This window comes from Globicephala melas, chromosome 2 (assembly GCF_963455315.2).
Source record: "Globicephala melas chromosome 2, mGloMel1.2, whole genome shotgun sequence".
NCBI classification, from domain to species: Eukaryota; Metazoa; Chordata; class Mammalia; order Artiodactyla; family Delphinidae; genus Globicephala; species Globicephala melas.
The window spans coordinates 111318351-111337367 of record NC_083315.2 but is presented as its reverse complement, the minus strand read 5'-3'; the positions used below and the strand labels follow the sequence as shown (position 1 = coordinate 111337367).

The window sequence follows — 19017 nt, the reverse complement described above, 5'->3', positions numbered from 1 at the left end:
TTATTATTTAGACCCAAGTTCATTCCATATTTCATGACATTTTATTATTTTATTATTTTATTATCTGGCAATGGTTACTCTTGACACTGTGGTCAGATAATAAGGTTGGGCAGATGGTACTTTCAATTTAAATGGAATTTTATGCCATTAAAAGGAATGTTTGCTCTGTCTAAGAAGAGCATTGACTGTAAAAGTCACAGGCTTCAGACCGTTTCCTGTGGGATTTTTCCGCTATCCTTCCAATTAGTCAGTCAATGTGATGTTTCCCTAAACATAATCATTTATTTTTCTCTGGAGGGTTACCTTCCATCCCATTCAAGAAAGATGATCCTGGAAATAAGGAAAGCTTTCTACACCCCCCAGTACAATATTTATGATTAATTGCAGCCTAACATAATGAATGATAAAAGGAAAAAGTATTACGTTTCCTTGTGCTTCTCATATAAAAAAGCATTTGTTGCAGTTTGAGTCCCAGCCAACTTCCATTGTTTAGGCAATAATTAGTTGAATTATACCAATCACCAGCAATCATAACAGAAATTATATAATTGTACTTTAGACCAATGACCTTGGACTTATGAAAATAGAACATCGGGTATTTAATTGCATAATGTGGCACTACAATTCTATATCTATAAACTCGAGGTTTTATATTAATTAATTTACAATACCCTGTACCTAAACATTTCTGAAAGTGACAAAATTATGTAAGTTTCACAAGCTATCCAAATAGCATTTATTTCAAACAAACTGAACCATATTAAAAACAAGACTTCCACTCTCTTATAAATAATGACTTCATATATTTCAGAAATTTGAAGGGACTTTGCCACAAACATGTTTAAACTGAACTGTTTCGAGAATTGGACTAGTTTACATTATTGAAGGATGAAAACAAAGCAACATCTTTTGTAATCAGAGAAACGTTGAATCTGTTCAATACTCACTGTCAGTAGAGTTCACCTTAAGAAACAGAATGGGCTGTGCATACAAAAACAAACCTCAAGTTGGAAGGTTCACATCAACAGAACGATGAATAAAGGACTCTTCCAACACAGTAGGCAAATTTCCCCTTTAATAAGCAGCCAGGAAAAAGCAATATTTCAACGTTTGCTTTCCTTCCTCTGAGGGAGAGGGTTTCACTATGACTTATTTTACTTCCTTTTTATTCTGTCCTATTTTCTTGGCTCTCACAGACAGCTCCAGTAGCAACATGACAATCCCACTTTGCACTTGCCGAAAGCGCCTTTTCTCTAAAACTCTCAGCTGTGGTCTATGCGAGGAGAGTGTAAAACAGGGGAAATGATGCAAACATTGAAGTTCAGCCTCTCAGTACAAACATTTTGAAAGACACAGACTCATCTGAACCCCAGACTGGGAAAGAAGGACACCAACAAAACCCAAACTCCTCCCAAACTTCAGGCTTAGTATCCCTGAGGCCTTTGAGCAAGATTTACCATTATCTTGAGCTCTGACTCACAAATAAAATAAAGCAATGAATGACATTTTTTTTTAATGAGCATCTGAAGAGTAACTAGATTGCGTTTTCTAAAATAAAACTTGGAAGAAAAGCAGATTCTTGGAGTTCTAAAAATAAGACTAAAGTGGGTACTTAGTGTGTATTACTCTTGAATGCATGTTTCTAGGGTCAAAAACACTCACATTTCTATTTTTTTTAATGGAAAACTTACTTATCCAGGGAAAAATCATCTCAAAATAAAAAATGCTTCAGAATAAAATTTATCAAAAGGTTGTTGACTCTCTCTTCTCAAACCTATGTATATGCATGTGTAAATCTGCATCTATAGCTATCTACACAAGTATTTTTTAATGGACGAAAGAGAACTTTCTTTACAAACATCAGAGAACTCTATTGTATGTTAAAGTTATTTACAGTTACTATCATAAGATAGAGATTTTTGATTCCCCAGATTCCTGAGGAGTAGCTTGACTTCAGGAGTCTACGACCATTCCTTTGCTTCAGCATTTATAATGGCTTTCAAAACTTACAGCAGTTTTCTCTTCATATTTCATCAAAGATGCAAATAGACCTTTTCAAAAGTTATCAGCTAATTAGAAGAGTTAATTTGTGTGGACTGGAAATTTCTCATCCCCAGTCTGGAAAACAGTTTGGTATTTTCTTATAAAGTTAAACCTTTACCTAACATATGATCTAGCAACACCATTCTTAGGTATTCATGCAAGAGAAATGAAAACTTATTCCCAATTGGCTTTATTCAAATTGCTGAAAACTGAAGACAACTCAAATGTACCTCTGGTGAGTGGAAACCAACTATGGTACATCTATCTATACAATAAAATCTTAATAATAAAAAGAGATGAACCGTTCATGCACCCAACATGGGTGAATCTCAAATGCCTTATGTTAAGTGAAAGAAGCCAGACTCAACAGACTACACCCTGTACAAGCCTGCTTATATGACATTCCAGAAAAGGCAAAATTATAGGAAGAGAAAACAGATCAGTGGTCACCAGGGGCTGGGGACGGGAGTAAGAGGAGAGGTTGACTATAAGGGCAACAAAAGGAATTTTTTTGAGGTTGTTAGAACTGTTTTGTAATTTAATTGTGCTGGTGGTAACAGGACAGTGTGTGTCTGTCAAAACTCCACATTACACCAAAAGTGTGAATTTTACTGTAGGTGAATACGGCAAACTTAAAAAATGAATTAACACATACAAGCACAAGCATAAAAACCTGGAAGTATATATGCCAAAATACTGATGGTGATTATCTCTTAGATGTGGTATTATGGGTGATTTTAATTTTCTTTCTTGTCCTCTAAAATTTTTAAATTATCCCCAATAAATATATGTTATTTTTGTTTCTAGGGGAAGAATAAAATTGCATTCCTTTCATCTGTTGAATGTGAGCCTCCAGATCTAGTTGACTGCAACTGCCTCTTGGAGGCCTCCTTCATTCCAGTCCTCCTTCCTTCTGTCCTTTGTCCTTTATAATAGTTTCAACATGTCAACACTCAGTTCAAGAAGACGCAATGGTTGCCTAATGCCTTCTCAAGCAAGCCCTAATTTCTTTGCTGCCTTTCGAGTCTATTGCTGACATAATAAGATTGGGTAAAGGTTTACTGAGCCCTTATTATATGCCAGGAACTGCTAGCTGCTCTACATGAAATATCTTATGTAATCCTAGCACAACAGTCTTAAATGATATGTTTTTTCTGTCCTCAATTTATAGATGCCCACTGTCATACGCTAATAGAGAAAGAACTGTGATGATCCCAGAGCTCAAATTCTCAATCACTGCAGTGGAGTGAGGCGGTTAAAAAGTATGGCATCTGGAGGAAAGCTGCCTGGGTTCTGAAGCTTGGCTCACTACTGTAGCTGGTGATCTTGGGGGAAATTGTTTAACTTCCCTGAGTCTTTTCCCTGACATTAAATAAGGATAATAGTAGCAACTATTCATCAGTTGGTTGTGTGGATTAAATTATATTACACGTGTAAAGTGCCTAGTACAGAATAGGCGTTCCCTCTGTGCCCTCTCTCCCACCCCTTCCAGTGTTCTTTCCCCTTCAGCTCTAGCAGGAACCTTCAGCTCCCATCAAGGTGATCTCCTAACTATTCAGTAACAGTGCCAGGCTCTTCTTGTTTCTAGGTCACTGGTTTATTATCCCTTTAGTCCAGAACATCCGCTCTTCTCTTTTCCATCTCTGTCTTACCCTAGCCAACAAGGCTCAGCTCAAGTTTCCCTCCGTCCAAGACAACATTTCTTTATAAACCTCCTTATGGGTGGTCACTGATGATTTTATGGGCATTAATTTTGTCTTTGATTAAAATGCCCATCCAAAAAGGTAGAGAGCATTTCCATCATCATGGAAAGTTCTATTAAAGAGTGCAGGTCTGAAATCTAAACCTTTGGAGGGTAAGGACTATAGCTAAGGTTCTGGAAACCCAGCAGTGCGTAACACAGTGATTACATAGGAAAAATTCAGTTGAGCACTTATGTTTTGCTTTATTGATTTACCAAGGGTATGCACATTTGATGGGAATACTAATGTAGGCATGATCATCTGACCTCAGCTACAAAATAATGGTTGATTCAGTTATTTATACAATTTCAACTTTTGTTTCAAAAGACCAAATTTCCAAAGAGCCCAGCTCATCTCTCCCTTTTGAGGGAAATGAAACAGTTATTCTGCCAATGACCCCTTTGGTTATGAGCTGATGTCCACTGTGACACATGCAATTTTCACAGAATCTTAGATGAAAGCTGCCTGTGTTAAGTAATCTTTTGCAAATCATTACCTAAAATAATTGTCTTAAAGTGAAAAGACTTCCTTGTGCTTGACAAATACTGCCCTGATAACTTGCAGCATTTCAAGAAAAGGAAAAATGCATGTATTCACCTTATTTTAAAGGTAAAGAATTAAGGTCAAGTGATACAACCAGGGTCACACTTCAGCACTACTACTGGATCCAGTTCCCTCAGATACCTGAGCCCCTAGCCTACTTTCTCTCCACTGAATCCTAGAGTTCTAAATCACTCCCATACCCTTAGGGCATTTTGTGCCCACTAATGATGCCACTTATTCTGAGCGCCTACAGTTTGTAAGCTCTCTGCAAAAGCGGCAAAAGCTGAAGCCAATGCGCACACCTCAATCATGTAAACATCTTGGCTCTAACGCAGCTGAGTCACTGTCACAGAGTAAACGACTCTCAAAAAAGTCAGACTGAGCTTAAACCATTCTACTAAAGCTGCTGCAGAGAAGTAAGCTATTAAGAAATAAAACATAGGGCTTCCCTGGTGGCGCAGTGGTTGGGAGTCCGCCTGCCGATGCAGGGGACACGGGTTCGTGCCCCGGTCCAGGAGGAACCTACATGCCGCGGAGCGGCTGGGCCCGTGAGCCATGGCCACCAAGCCTGGGCGTCTGGAGCCTGTGCTCCGCAGCGGGAGAGGCCGCAACAGTGAGAGGCCCGCGTACCGCAAAAAAAAAAAAAAGAAATAAAACATAAAATCAACAAAACAGCATTTTTTCCACCATATGCTAAGAGGTTTCTCCAAATGATCACACACACACACACACACACACACACACAAATCCACACATCAGACAGGAGAGCAAACTGAGAAAGTGGTTTCAGGGATGTGTTCATTGAAATACTCAAGCAAGATGAATTGCTTTTTGATAATTAGAATTGAGGAAGTCTTTTTATTTCATCTTCTATGACAGGGGTCTCCAACCCCTGGGCTGCGGACCAGTACCAGTCCATGGCCTGTTACGAACCGGGCCGCACAGCAAGGCTTCATCTGCCGCTCCCCGTCACTCCCCATGGCTCGCATTAATGCCTGAACTCCACACCACCCCCGTCCCTGGAAAAATTGTCTTCCGCGAAACTGGTCCCTGGCGCCAAAAAGGTTGGGGACTGCTATTCTATGACTGCTTTGTGTATTACAGAAAGACTTAAAATTCCAAGGAGGTAAAGGTCTTTCTCCACATGCCTCATCGCTTTGTGCTTATATCCAGGCCACAATGAGAAATTTTATAAAAATTTCTCTCATCAGGCTTATTTGCCAAATATTTTCAATGTTAAAACGGTTCACTATTGCACTCAGACTGTAATTAAGACTTGAAGAAGAAAGTTATTCCTCAGTGCATCATTATTAACATTCAAAAAGAATAAAAGGGGGATAAATATGCGTTTCAACAAATGAATTAGCAAAATGAACTTGATTTTATAGTTTTGGCATTCCCTGATAGCATAGCTCCTGGAATCATAGCATAAATAATGGCCCCTATTATTAAGACTGAGAAATTTAACAAGGCACAAGATCAAAGTGCACACACACTGGGTTAACCTCACATTCATTCAGTCACAATTATTAAAAAGTGCTTTCAGCTAGACTTGCACTTTGAATTTGAGAGGATTTCTTAACTGACAGCAAATTTACAGCCTCTCCTTACTGCAGCAAATTTGCTTGACTTTTGGTCTTTATGCTGACATTTTGATAAACTAGTACTCTAGTCCCATGGAGAAATAGCATGATAATAATCTATAGCAAACACTTGCAAATTAAAAAAAAAAAAAAAAGGAGCAGAGATATCAGGATAACATGCAGCTCTCCAACATCAGAAAAAATAATCAACAGTACCAACAAAAACCTATTGGCAGCCTCTTTGCTTTTGCTCATATTGAAATTCCCTCCCCCTCCCACAATCCCCTGGGAGGTGTGCTCCATCTTTTCATTAAAGAGATTGAGATGGGAAGGTAGCGAGAGTCAGAGACAGAAAGAGAGTGTGATGAAGAGATACAGACAGAGGAAGAGACCCAGAGACACGGAGAGAGACAGAGAGAGCCCAAGACAGATGACATAGAGCGAGAACCTGAGAGAGAAACAAAAGCCTCTAATTCAGAGCTAGTTGATATTAGGTTAGGCATTGAGTATAATAACCTGTTGGAAAGTCCAAACAAGAGTGAAAGGAAGGTGGATGTATTCAGCTTAAATTGACTTGCTCCGTGGTCCAATCATATTATCCCTGACCTTTCCTCCACATCATGCCCCCACGTCACGTTCAGGGGCTCTATTTTGAGCAACATCTAACCTTGGTATTTTTACTCAGGTTGTTCTAGTTGGGTCAGTCACCAGAAAGTGGAGAATACTAATTTGTAATCGCTAAGGTATTTGGATCAGGGAGTTATTTTTCATTTGAAACTCAAACAGTCTGAGCCACTCATCCCCTGATACCATAATACTGCTTAGCTGCCCAGGGTGCTCGCAGATCCTGGCATTTCACTAATTACTGCAGGAGATGATTGCCTCCAACACTTGCGTTAGTTGAAGCATCCTCTTCACAAGTGAAGCAGGAGGTAGGAGACACTGCAGGATTGACTGATTCTGGGGTATTGACAACACAAAGCAAAAGTCTGTGAGATGTGCTCTACCTCAGGTGACACTGGCCTATTTGTTATACACGACTGAAGACACTGTGTATTCCAGTGAACTTCATTTTAAAATGTAGACCAATAACATCAACTATGCCAGTGGTTCTTGAACTTTGGCATGCATCAAAATTACCTGGACCTCGGCCAGAGGGCTTGCTAGAACACATGCTGCTGGGCCCTCCCCACAGAGTTTCTGACTCAGTAGGTCTGGGGATCCACCTTGAGAACCCAGCAATCCCAGGTAATTTAGGAGAGGAAGACTCAGTAAAACAAAGAGGTTCATACATACAAAGAAGGAAGAAGATGCCTCCTCTAGACCAATGCTTTTTAAACTTAAATGTGCCTATGAATCACCTTGGAATCTCGTTGAAATGCAGATTCTGACTGAGTAGGCCTGGACTGGGTCCAGAGATTCATCATTTCTAATGAACTCCCAGGTGATGTTGACGCTACTGGCCCAGGAACTACTGAGTTTCGAGGCTCTACATTACCCAGGGAAGTGCTTATCAAAGTATGTCCTGTGGACCATCTACATCAAAATCACAGGGCTGGTTGGGGAGGGATGGTATTGTAATTATTGCAGATTTCTAGGCCCACCCCCTAGATATACTGTATCAAAAACTCTGAAAGTGAGGTCCCAGGAATCTGCAGGTCAAACAAGAGTTTCTATGATTCCTATACAGACTAAGAACAATGCACTGGGTGTTGGGGGATGGCATGGGGGAGAGGAAGTCAGGGAGAGGGGGACATTAATAATAGGTAGTTATTCAGGGATTAATATTTCCAGGTATTGGCTAGTAGGGCGCCTGGGTATTTTCTCTCTCTATTCTATTGCCCACCTTATGTTGGCTGTTGATGACATCAGAAAAACTAACTAGGATCCTAAAAGAAGGGGTGAAATGTCTAATGGCCTATTTTGCTCTGTACTAGCCAAAATTTAGTAAGGAAAAAATAAATGGAAACTATAGGCCATATTTTAAATTTTTTTCATAAATTTAAATTATTTCTGCTTTACCTATTTTCTGTTTCCATAGACAACCACAAATTGTCTAGACTTCTTTTGTTAGTAGTAAGTGAAAAAATGTTTCTGTAATGATTACTTAATATGTTGCGAAATCCAGGAGACAGCAACTGCCTGCCAGCAAGTACCATATTGAAGTTTCCTAAACACTACAAAAAATAGAAATTATTTATGGTTAGCATTCAACATTGGCAAACAAGTCATGCTATTAAAGTTGTATTTGCATATGTTATATTAGGAGGCATGCTAATGTATGTGCAAAACTGGGCATAATTAATCATTTCCACCAGTGATAAATGTCCCATTTCCAATCTTGTGGTCCAATCCCTCCTTTCTTGGGAGCAGAGACCTCCGGGAACACAGCATGATGTGCAATACCCCTCCCCCAACCCCCTGCTCCTATACCTACCTTTAAAGGACTGAACTATGAAAGATAATTCCATGTGCTTATCTGAAGACTAAGAAAATAAAGCAGTATTTGAACAGCAGTAAATATGGACAATTGTTTCTAATCCTAGTCTTATTGTCAGGAACATTTAGGGAGCTTTTCAAAAGCTCAGGTTCCCCAATCATCTCAAGATTCATATTCAGTAGGCTTGGGGTAGGCCAGAAACTTTATAACTGTCTAAAACACCCCAGGTGATTAAGATGATCAGCCAGCATTGGGCCCTACTGGCCAATGAGCATTGGACAGAATCAGGGAACTTCGATAATATTGTAGTTATTATTTTTGTTGTTCATAATAATTTCTGTTAATATTGAGTTCTTCCTACATATCAGGCATGTTACTAAGCACTTTACATATATTATCACTGAATCATCACAACAACCATGCATTTATGGGTGGGGAAACTAAGACTTGGAAAGGTTAAGTAATTTGCCTAAAGCCAGAGATATAGTAAGGGCAAAGCAGAAATTTGATTTTATCACTAAGTAGTAAATCAGTCATTTGAGTAGTTACGTGAGTCATTTAAGTCACTGGGTTTTCTCATTTGGAGATGAGGGCTGGTAGACTAGATGCTAGAGCTCTTCTAATCTTCCTTTTTTTGATTCACTATTTTATTTTATTTTATTATTTTTTAACATCTTTATTGGAGTATAATTGCTTTACAATAGTGTGTTAGTTTCTGCTTTATAATAAAGTGAATCAGCTATACATATACATATATCCCCATATCTCCTCCCTCTTGCGTCTCCCTCCCACCCTCCCTATCCCACCCCTCTAGGTGGTCACAAAGCACCGAGCTGATCTCCCTGTGCTATGCGGCTGCTTCCCACTAGCTATCTATTTTACATTTGGTAGTATATATAAGTCCATGCCACTCTCTCACTTCATCCCAGTTTACCCTTCCCTCTCCCTGTATCCTCAAGTCCATTCTCTACATCTGTGTCTTTATTCCTGTCCTGCCCCTAGGTTCTTCAGAACCTTTTTTTTTTTTAGATTCCATATATATGTGTTAGCATATGGTATTTATTTTTCTCTTTCTGACTTACTTCACTCTGTATGACAGTCTCTAGGTCAATTCACCTCACTACAAATATTCAGTTTCGTTTCTTTTTATGGCTGAGTAATATTCCATTGTATATATGTGCCACATCTTTATCCATTGATCTGTCGATGGACATTTCTAATCTTCCTTTAAGCTCTAATGTTTACTGGTAGAATTCTGTTGAACTAGGTAGGAGACATGGTTTTTGGCCTCCTGGAGCTCAAGATGCGTGGTCAGACTCCCTTGCCCTCCTTCCCATTTTAGGTTTAAAGCGTCACTTCATCTCTGTCTCCTCATTTCCTGTGGAGCAAAAAACCCCTTCACCAGCAACCCTAGTTCCTCTCTCAGGCTCCATCTCCCAGCACCTCAGGGCAGAACCCCAACCCTCCGGGCCCACTGGATAACAGCTTACCCAGCCCTGTGCCCTTTGCAAAGTGTTCTTTTTGCCTCAGTACTTTGCCCTTCTTGGTTACCTGATGGAATAACCTTGCTCACCCCTCACAGCCAACCCATATATCAACTCCTTTGTGCAAACATCCCTCTTTTCCTGGTCAGAACTGATTTGTTCTTTTAAGATTTTATTTTTGTCTTGTGTTATATGTAGAGTGAACTTAAGTTCTAGCTCTCTGGCAATCTCAGTTTCAAATATTCTGTCAGTTTATCTACACAAGGATGCCAGCACTTGGCAGTCTTGGTTTAGACAGCATGGCAACTGTAATTATGGCATATATCCCACTAGGAGTGTGAACTGTTTTCCTTTTGGTGATATTCTAGGGGACAGAGGCACCTGCCTTATCAGTTTGGCTGTTCTTCCAACCATATCCATCCATCCATCCATCCATCCATCCATCCATCCACTAATTTATTTGCATATATGACAAGTTATATACCCCAAATTTAAGTTGCCTATACTTGGCACATAACAGACACAATTTTTTATTGAACTGATAGTAACTGATTTTATGTGACTCTTTACTTAGATAAATCTTTTGCAATCAGCTTCTTCTCCAGCATACCCCTGCCACCTTGGACAAAAACTATTTCCTCTGAAAAAGTAAGTAATGAAGTATCAAAGGAATGATAGCTATAGAAAATGAATAGAAGGGCAAAATGTTAAATTTGATTAGTGCAGGCTATCAGCATAATAAAAGAGACAAAGCTGACACTGTGCTTTGGTTAAAATACAATGATGAAGGCCAAGTTCTTTATCTGGACCTGTGCCCAGCACTGCCTTTGTACCAAGCCTGGAAAAGGATTCAGACAGCATGTGACCAATGTGACCTGTAAGATTAAATGAAGGTAAGCAAGGGGCCATGTCATATTCAGCTCAGGCTGCTAAAACAAAATACCATAGACTGGGGGACTTATACACAACAGAAATTTATTTCTCACTGTTCTGGAAGCTGCAAGTCCAGGATCAGGGTGTGGGCATGGTCAGATTCTCGTGAGAAATCTCTTCCATGTTGCAGACAGCTACCTTCTCGTGGTATCCTCCCATGGCCGAGAGTAGACGAAGCCGTCTCTCTTATGACTCTTCTAAGGGCACTAATCCCATTCATGAAAGCTCCATCCTTAGGACCTCATCTAATCCTAATAGCCTTCCAAAGGCCCCACCTCCTAGTACCATCACAATGTGGGGTGCAACTTCAACATATAAATTTTGAGGGAACACAAACATTCATTCTATTAACAGGGCACCAAAAGGTCCTCAGAGCTGTTCAACCCACCACAGCACAAGGTGACAGCATTCAGGGAAAAGAAATATGGTAGACTTCTGAAAGTGGTTTCATCTCCCAAGGCAATAGGAATAAAAGCAAAAATAAACACATGGGACCTAATCAACTTATAAGCTTTTGCATAGCAAAGGAAAGCATAAAGAAAATGAAAAGAGAAGCTATGGGCTGGGAGAAAACATTTGCAAATGATGCAACCAACAAGAGCTTAATTTCTAAAATATACAAACAGCTCCTACAATTCAATAACAAAAAACAAACAATCCAATGAAAAAATGGGCAGAAGACCTAAATAGACATTTCTCCAAAGAAGACATACAGATGGCCAGTAGGTACATGAAAAAATGCTCATCATAGTTAATTATTAGAGAAATGCAAATCAAAACAGAAATGAGGTACCACCTCACACTGGTCAGAATGGCCATCATTAAAAAGTACAAATAATAAATGCTGGAGAGGGTGTGGAGAAAAGGGAGCCCTCTTACACTGTTGCTGGGAATGTAAACTGGTGCAACCACTATGGAAAACAGTATGGAGGTTCCTCAAAAAACTAAAACTAGAGCTGTCATATGATCTAGCAATCCCACTCCTGGGCATATACCCAGACAAAACTATAATTTGAAAAGATACATTCACCCCTATGTTCATAACAGCACTATTTACAATAACCAAGACATGGAATCAATGTAAATGTCCATTGACAGATGAATGCATAAAGAAGATGTGGTATATATATTCACAGTGGAATATTACTCAGCCATAAAAAGAATGAAATAATGCCATTTGCAGCAACATGGATGGACCTATAATAGAGCTTATAATACTAAGTGACGTTAAGTCAGAAAGACAAATACTATATGATATCACTTATATGTGGAATCTAAAATATGACACAAATGAACATACTTACCAAACAAAAACAGACTCACAGGGTTTCCCTGGTGGTGCAATGGTTAAGAATCTGCCTGCCGATGCAGGGGACACGGATTCAAGCCCTGGTCCAGGAAGATCCCACATGCCAAGGAGCAGCTAAGCCCAAGCACCACAACTACTGAGCCTGCGCTCCAGAGCCCACGAGCCACAACTGCTGAAGCCTGCGCGTTTTTTAGCCTGTGCTCCGCAATAAGAGAAGCCACCACAATGAGAAGCCCTCGCACTGCAACGAAGAGTAGCCCCCGCTTGCCGCAACTAGAGAAAGCCCGAGCACAGCAACAAAGACCCAACACAGCCAAAGATAAATAAATAAAATAAATAAATTTATTAAAAAGAAAAACAGACTTACAAACATAGAGAACAGACTTGCGGTTGCCAAGGGATGGTCAGCTAGGGGAGGGAAGGATTGGGAGTTTGGGATTAGCAGATGTAAACTACCATATATAGGTTAGATAAACAAGGACCTACTGTATGGCACAGGGAACTATATTCAATATCCTATGATAAACCATAATGGAAAAGAATATGAAAAAGAATATATATATGTATAACTGAGTCATTTTTCTGTACAGCAGAAATTAAACACAACATTGAAAATCAACTATACTTCAATAAAATTTAAAAAAATAAAAGGGGTTTCTGTGTGCTTGGATACCAAGAGAAGAGCATGCATATGGGAATTGTTTACTCAATTTTCATAATCTCCTTTTAATGGTTATTGTTTGCCAACTTGTAGAAGGTGTCACTAACTTCCCAAGGTTTTCTTAAGCATCTCTTCTCTGTGCTCCTAGACCATGTATCTCCCCCATTAACCATACTGTAGTTTCCTGCGACTGATCTAACCTATCTATCACACACACACACACACACACACACACACACACACACACACACACACACACTAAACTGAAAGCTCTCAAAAAACAAGATGTAATTCGCTTTGGTCTTCCCAAGGCTTAGTAGAGACATGGAAATTGCTCAGCATAGGTTTGATGAATTAATGAAGGGAAAAAATTAGCCACCCATACCTATCATGAGTAGTTCCTTCTAATGACCACCTTTGGACTTTCAGAGTAGGTGGTGTTCTGTTTGTGTCATCCTCATAAAAATGTAGGCTGTGTCAGACCAGAGGTAGGTTTCTGACCCTGGGGGTATCTAAGTTTGGTGATGATGAGGTAGAAAGGATCAAAGCTCAGGGGGACTAGTTGGGCTAAATCCCCGCTAAAACAGAGAACACCAGAACTTTACTATCCCAGCCATTGCTAGAAAGCAGTTCTAATTCTGATTTTATTCTAGTAAGATAGGCAAGTGTTTCCTTTGCAAAGGTTTGTCCTCTTCTTTCTGACTTTGCATGAGTATCCAAAGAATTCTTGTAGAGGTGGCAAATGGACTCCTTCTGTGCAAGATAAGAATTACAGCTTTAACACTTACTTCCTCTTAACGAGGACTCAGGAATCCTGAACCAAATTTCAAAGACCAGATGAGATGGACTTTGCTTTGTAATGTGTTTTTCTGCCTCATTATCCACACACCCTGCCCTTTTCTTTTCTCAATCATCTGTAATTAGTTTTCTGCTATGACCTGTTTAGAATAGTGGATGCATTTCCCTTGATCATCTACTTGAATATTATATCATTACTTCACATTTGATGAAACCTTGGTTATTCTAGGAAGGTTGGACACAGATGACCATGTTTTCTTATAGGGCAGTGGAGAACTAAGTTTTGAGGCTTGCCCCCAACATAAAAATGTTGGGGCTTTTGACATTCTCCCAGCACGGCCTCTAATCCATTCTAAGTCACCTTCACTGTGTCTCTGTCAGAAGTCAAAGATCTGTGATCCCTGCCTCAACGCTGTTAAAAATAAGAGGATATACTTTTTTTGCTTTTTTTTTTTTTTTTTTTTTTTTTGTGGTACGCGGGCCTCTTACTGTTGTGGCCTCTCCCGTTGCAGAGCACAGGCTCCGGACGTGCAGGCCCAGCAGCCATGGCCCATGGGCCCAGCCGCTCCGCAGCACATGGGATCCTCCCGGACCGGGGCACAAACCCGCGTCCCCTGCATCGGCAGGCGGACCCTCAACCACTGTGCCACCAGGGAAGCCCAAGATGATATACTTTTAAAACCACATGCTGTATGGTGAATGATCACTGCATTGACTCTCTTGTACCTTTTCCTGTTCCCGTTCTTTTCCCTAATGCACATCCAAAGAAAATGGCCCAGCTGAATGTCAACCAGTGGAAGCAGAGGAAACTATTTTGCTACAGTTTTCAGATCCAGTGGGGATGTGGCCTAAAGGCCTCAGATGACTGAGGTCTCATTATTCTAAGATTATCCTGTGTTGTTTTTATGTTTGTAACTCTTTACTGTGCAAATCTCCAGGAAGAACAATGTTTCCTTTTTTCATTTTTCAAATCTGGTCACTTAATTGTTTAAACATAATGCTGTGTATACGTGATGTTTCCATCTACTGAGGGGATCTTATATAAATTATAACTCTCTCAAGCCCTTTTCATATGGGAAGTTTTAAAGTCAGATTAGATCTAGATTGAGCTTTCAGAGGGGTCTTTCAATGGTAAAAATAGCAAAGCATTTAAGGAAATGTTATCTACATATGAACAGTTCATATCTTCAAAGGATATTTCATTGTATCTAACATTCAACAATCCTGACCATTTCAGTAGGCCATGCACAGAAAACATAATCCTCCTTTCCCTATTTTATTTTTTCTGATAGTGATATCACAGACCAAAGGATCATTAATCAGGCCCTGGATTTTTTATTTTCTTCAGAGGAAAGTGTCAAGAGAAAGTACATGCTTTTAAAATCAGCTTATCACTGACAAGTCACTCCTTAGATTATTAAAGTTGCAAGAACTTCCACAAACATCATTTACTTCTTATAGAGAAAAAATTTGTTATGGTAAGAAGAGAATAATAACTTAAGTCTATTCAGAACTGTTGAAAGGCATAACTCACAAGACACTATGCAGTAGTTTGCAAAACTGTCACTTCTCATTCACTTGAGTTCCAAATCTCTACTTGGGTGTATGAGCAAAATCTTTTGCTGCTTCTCATCTCTTTAGGGCCACAGGTTCTCCTTCCAGACTATCTGGTGCATTGTTTCTCAAAATGGTGTTTTGCAGAACACTGACCTTCAGGATGGTGGACAAGACCACACAGCACAGTGGTGGCAACCTCAGTGGGTATGGGCATGAGCTATATGTGGATTATGACAAGGAGTGTATTGGACTCAGGTTACTGATTAATCCAGTGCTGTTCACCTGATGCCAGCAACATTTTAAAAGCAGACTTTAATGCACATATAGTCCTAGTTCTGGTATTTCCAACCCTATGATTTTAAATGTGACCTTCTCTAATCCTTGGTCTCATTATTTATAAAATGGACATGATAAAAATAGTCCCTGTTGCACTAGTTGAGAATATGAGATGAGGCATGCTGATTTTTTTGTTCACGTGTTTGTTTACCTGTTTCTCCTCTGTCTTCTCTTTACCTTACTCCCAAGTAAAAATCAGGGACTTTATCTTGTTCATGAAGGTATCACCAGTGCCAGGAACAATGTGGTCACATAGCAGGAGCTCGCCAACGTTGCTCTGAAGAAATGAATGGCTGAAAGAATACAAGAGAAGTTCTTGGCATGATTCCTGGCAAATAGTAAGTACTCAATAAATATCAGCATAAAAACCAACCTAGTTCTCTGAAATGTTTCTCAAATAAAGAAGCTTGTGTAATATATATTGTAAAGACTCTGAAATAGCCTTTGGGGAAGAAATTTGCATAATTTTGGCTCCATTTACCAATCTTATTTGGCCGCAAAACCCCCTCTTCTCAACTATACTTGTTAATTAATATTCTGCAACATTATTGTAACATTGAACACACTTTGGGAAATAATGAATTAGTTCAGTATCCCTATTTTAGAGGTAAAGAAACTGAGGTCTAGATATTAAAGGGTTTGCCTAAGTGAAGTAGCCAGGAGCAGCAATTCCAGAGCTAGAAGCAGATGTTCCAAGTTCCAGGCCTGCATTCTCTCCCCTAGGCCAGTGTGTGGGCAGTGACATTGTACTCTGGAATTAGAAGGTATTGGATTCAAATCCCACCTGCATTGTCTAACACTGAGGTCTGTATCAGACATTGCTGGTGCCCCACCTCATAGCCTCTCTTCTCTCAGTGGTTCTGCTTTTGACACCTGAGCGTGGTTTACCTATTGGAACTGGCCCCCAGGAATGTGTAACCAGGAAGTTCTCAGGGATTAACACCCCACTGAGCAACCCTTGACCAATGGGGGATGGTCACTCATGGGTAAGTGCTTTCCCTTTCTACCCGCCCAGGCAGATAACTCTGAGGTGCGGTCTATATGTCTCCCTTGAGTGTCCCTGTGGGGTGGATCCCAGGCGCCCGTATCAGTGGCATAGCCCACAACTGGATAGGAGTACAGGCGAACTCTCCACATTCCTAGCTTTCCTCCTTTCCAGTCATGCTGCCTCTTCCCAGGTGTGTTACTCTTTTTTTCTTTAATTAATTAATTTATTTATTTTTGGCTGCATTGGGTCTTCATTGCTGCACGCGGGATTTCTCTAGTTGCGATGAGCGGGGGCTAGTCTTCGTTGCAGTGCGTGGGCTTCTCATTGCGGTGGCTTCTCTTGTTGTGGAGCATGGGCTCTAGGTGCGTGGGCTTCAGTACTCGTGGCTCGTGGGCTCTAGAGCGCTGGCTCAGTAGTTGTGGCGCATGGCATTAGTTTCTCTGCGGCATGTGGGATCTTCCCTGACCAGGGCTCGAACCTGTGTCCCCTGCATTGGCAGGCGGATTCTTAACCACCATGCCACCAGGGAAGTCCCCCAGGTCCGGTACTCTTTTGCTTACTGTCGAAAAGAGCTGTGTCGTCTCTTGTGAGCCTATCAAACAGGTGCCAGGTTTCACACCAAAGGTGGCTGCGATCTAGCAGGCGGAAGTGTAAAAGAGGGAGTGACATCTAAATATAAGTTGGACTAGAGTGGAGGCCTCTGAAAGATGAGAGGTGCTCCAAGGCTCAAAGCCCTGTTGTTTTTTTCTTCCTGAGTTTTCAAGGATTTTGAGAAGTCGTAAGAACAATGTGTTTAAAAACATACTCCGTGTTTTTGACACCTTCTGGTTTTCCTGTTATGCTGAATAAAAAGAGGGAGCTACTCTTGGTGTGGGAAAGCAGTGCAATCTGAGGTGGTTACCATGCTCCTTTAGCAACGCTGGGTAACCTACCAGGGCAAGAGAGGTTCAAGCTTTAAGCTTACTGCCCTGCTCTTGACCCCTGAGGCAAGAAGGCGAGGCAGCGTGGCTGTTAGACTGTGGAAACAAACAGACCCCAAAGTCTCAGTTTATTTAGTGCTTATGCAATAATACAATACAAGGGTTTCAGTTCAGCAATTTTCTTCCATGTTATGACTTAGGGACCTGGGCTCTTCCACACCGTGGCTCTGTTGTTCCCTGGAGCCCCATCTGTCATCTGCATTCAGCTGGCAGAAGAGGAGAGTGTGCAGAAGGCTCTCTCTGCCCACAGGTGACACTCAAAACCAAAGTTCATACTCCACTGGCAAGAACGAGTCACATGGCTCCTGCCCCCGGACAAGGAGGTTAGGAAATGTGGAATATAAATTGGCGGGAGCAGCCAGCCATCTCTGCCACAAAGGTACAGTTGTCAAGAATGCCAGTTCTAGAGCCCAACGGACCTGAATCCAGACCCTAGTTCTACCACTCACTAGCCATGTAGACAGGGGCACGTTATGTCACCTTTGAGACGCTTTCCTCCTCTGTAAAATGGGGATAACGGAAGAATCTGTCTCACAGGTTTGTCATGGGGTTCAAGCAAGATGATGCAAGCACAACTCCCGTCACAGCGCCCAGCACTTAGTGAGCCATCAGCAAACGGTGTTTTCATTATTAACTGTGAAGAAATGCCACCATCTCAGTGAGATGTGAAAGTTTCCTTCGGTTTGAAAGAAACAGAGGCATATACAAGTTTTTTCAGTTAATTTGAATTTTTTAAAGAGATAAAAGGAAACAAGAAACAGCAGGAAAAAACCTGAGCTAGAACGTCACATAGGTGATGAAAAGGACTCGAATTGGGGACAGTATTCCTGGAAGCTCAGGAGTACCTCTCAGGAGGGACTTTGGCTGCCCTACCCACAAGACTCACCTCCTCACTGGTCCCGCATCTTTCTTTCCTGCTGCTTCTGATGGTCTCTCTGTTCTTCTCAGCACCTCCTGGTTTCTTCTTCCTCACTACTTGTGTGAGCTGTCCTCTGTGTATCTTGGCTTCTTTACCATTGTGTTTTCTGCAAGCCTCTGTCTATGTCTGTGTTCAGACACCCTGAGAGGATCTGTTGGGTAGCCCTTACCCAATAAAGGGCACCCATCACTGGTCAGAACCCAGAGCCAGTCCACCTAGGCTATCAATGGCTTTTTTATGGTGCCTACAGTGAATCTCTGACTCAATCATCTATGTCTTTGGCAGTGGGAATATATCATACAAGCACGGTGTCCTGGTGTAAGAAAATGTTTCATGCTTCCTTGTATAGAAAGGAAGAAACTGTGGTTGGAGCCAGCACTCAGAGAATGAAAATAGGACAAATCATGAACATTTTCCCTGGTGAAAATCTTCAAATGTATTACCTGCCTTCAATTTGCTGTGGATTAGCTTGGTTTCTCAAATCTTATGAACGAATGCTTAATAGTGAAGTATTCAGTCAATTCACTTAACTGGTATCCCTGGTTGAAGTTTGTCTACATTTATCCATCTTCCATACTGCCATTAGATTTCTGTCCCCATATAAATCTGATTATTTTATTTTCCTGCTTAAAAATCTAAATTGCTTTTTTTCTACCTAGGAGTTAAGCTCCAACTTCTTAGCCTGGTATATCGGGCCTTCT

The 19017-nt window shown here is 40.7% G+C and overlaps 1 protein-coding gene across 1 annotated transcript in view; it reads right to left on the bottom strand.

Annotated features, from left to right (window-relative positions):
• Nucleotides 1-15597: 15597 nt before the first annotated feature.
• The window catches only part of NUBPL (NUBP iron-sulfur cluster assembly factor, mitochondrial), a 397698-nt gene continuing 394278 nt past the window's right edge, over nucleotides 15598-19017 (bottom strand). The window contains exon 15 of the transcript XR_009563092.1: nucleotides 15598-15722. The gene's annotated coding sequence lies outside the window, so the exon portion shown is untranslated. The remainder of the gene's footprint in view (nucleotides 15723-19017) is intronic.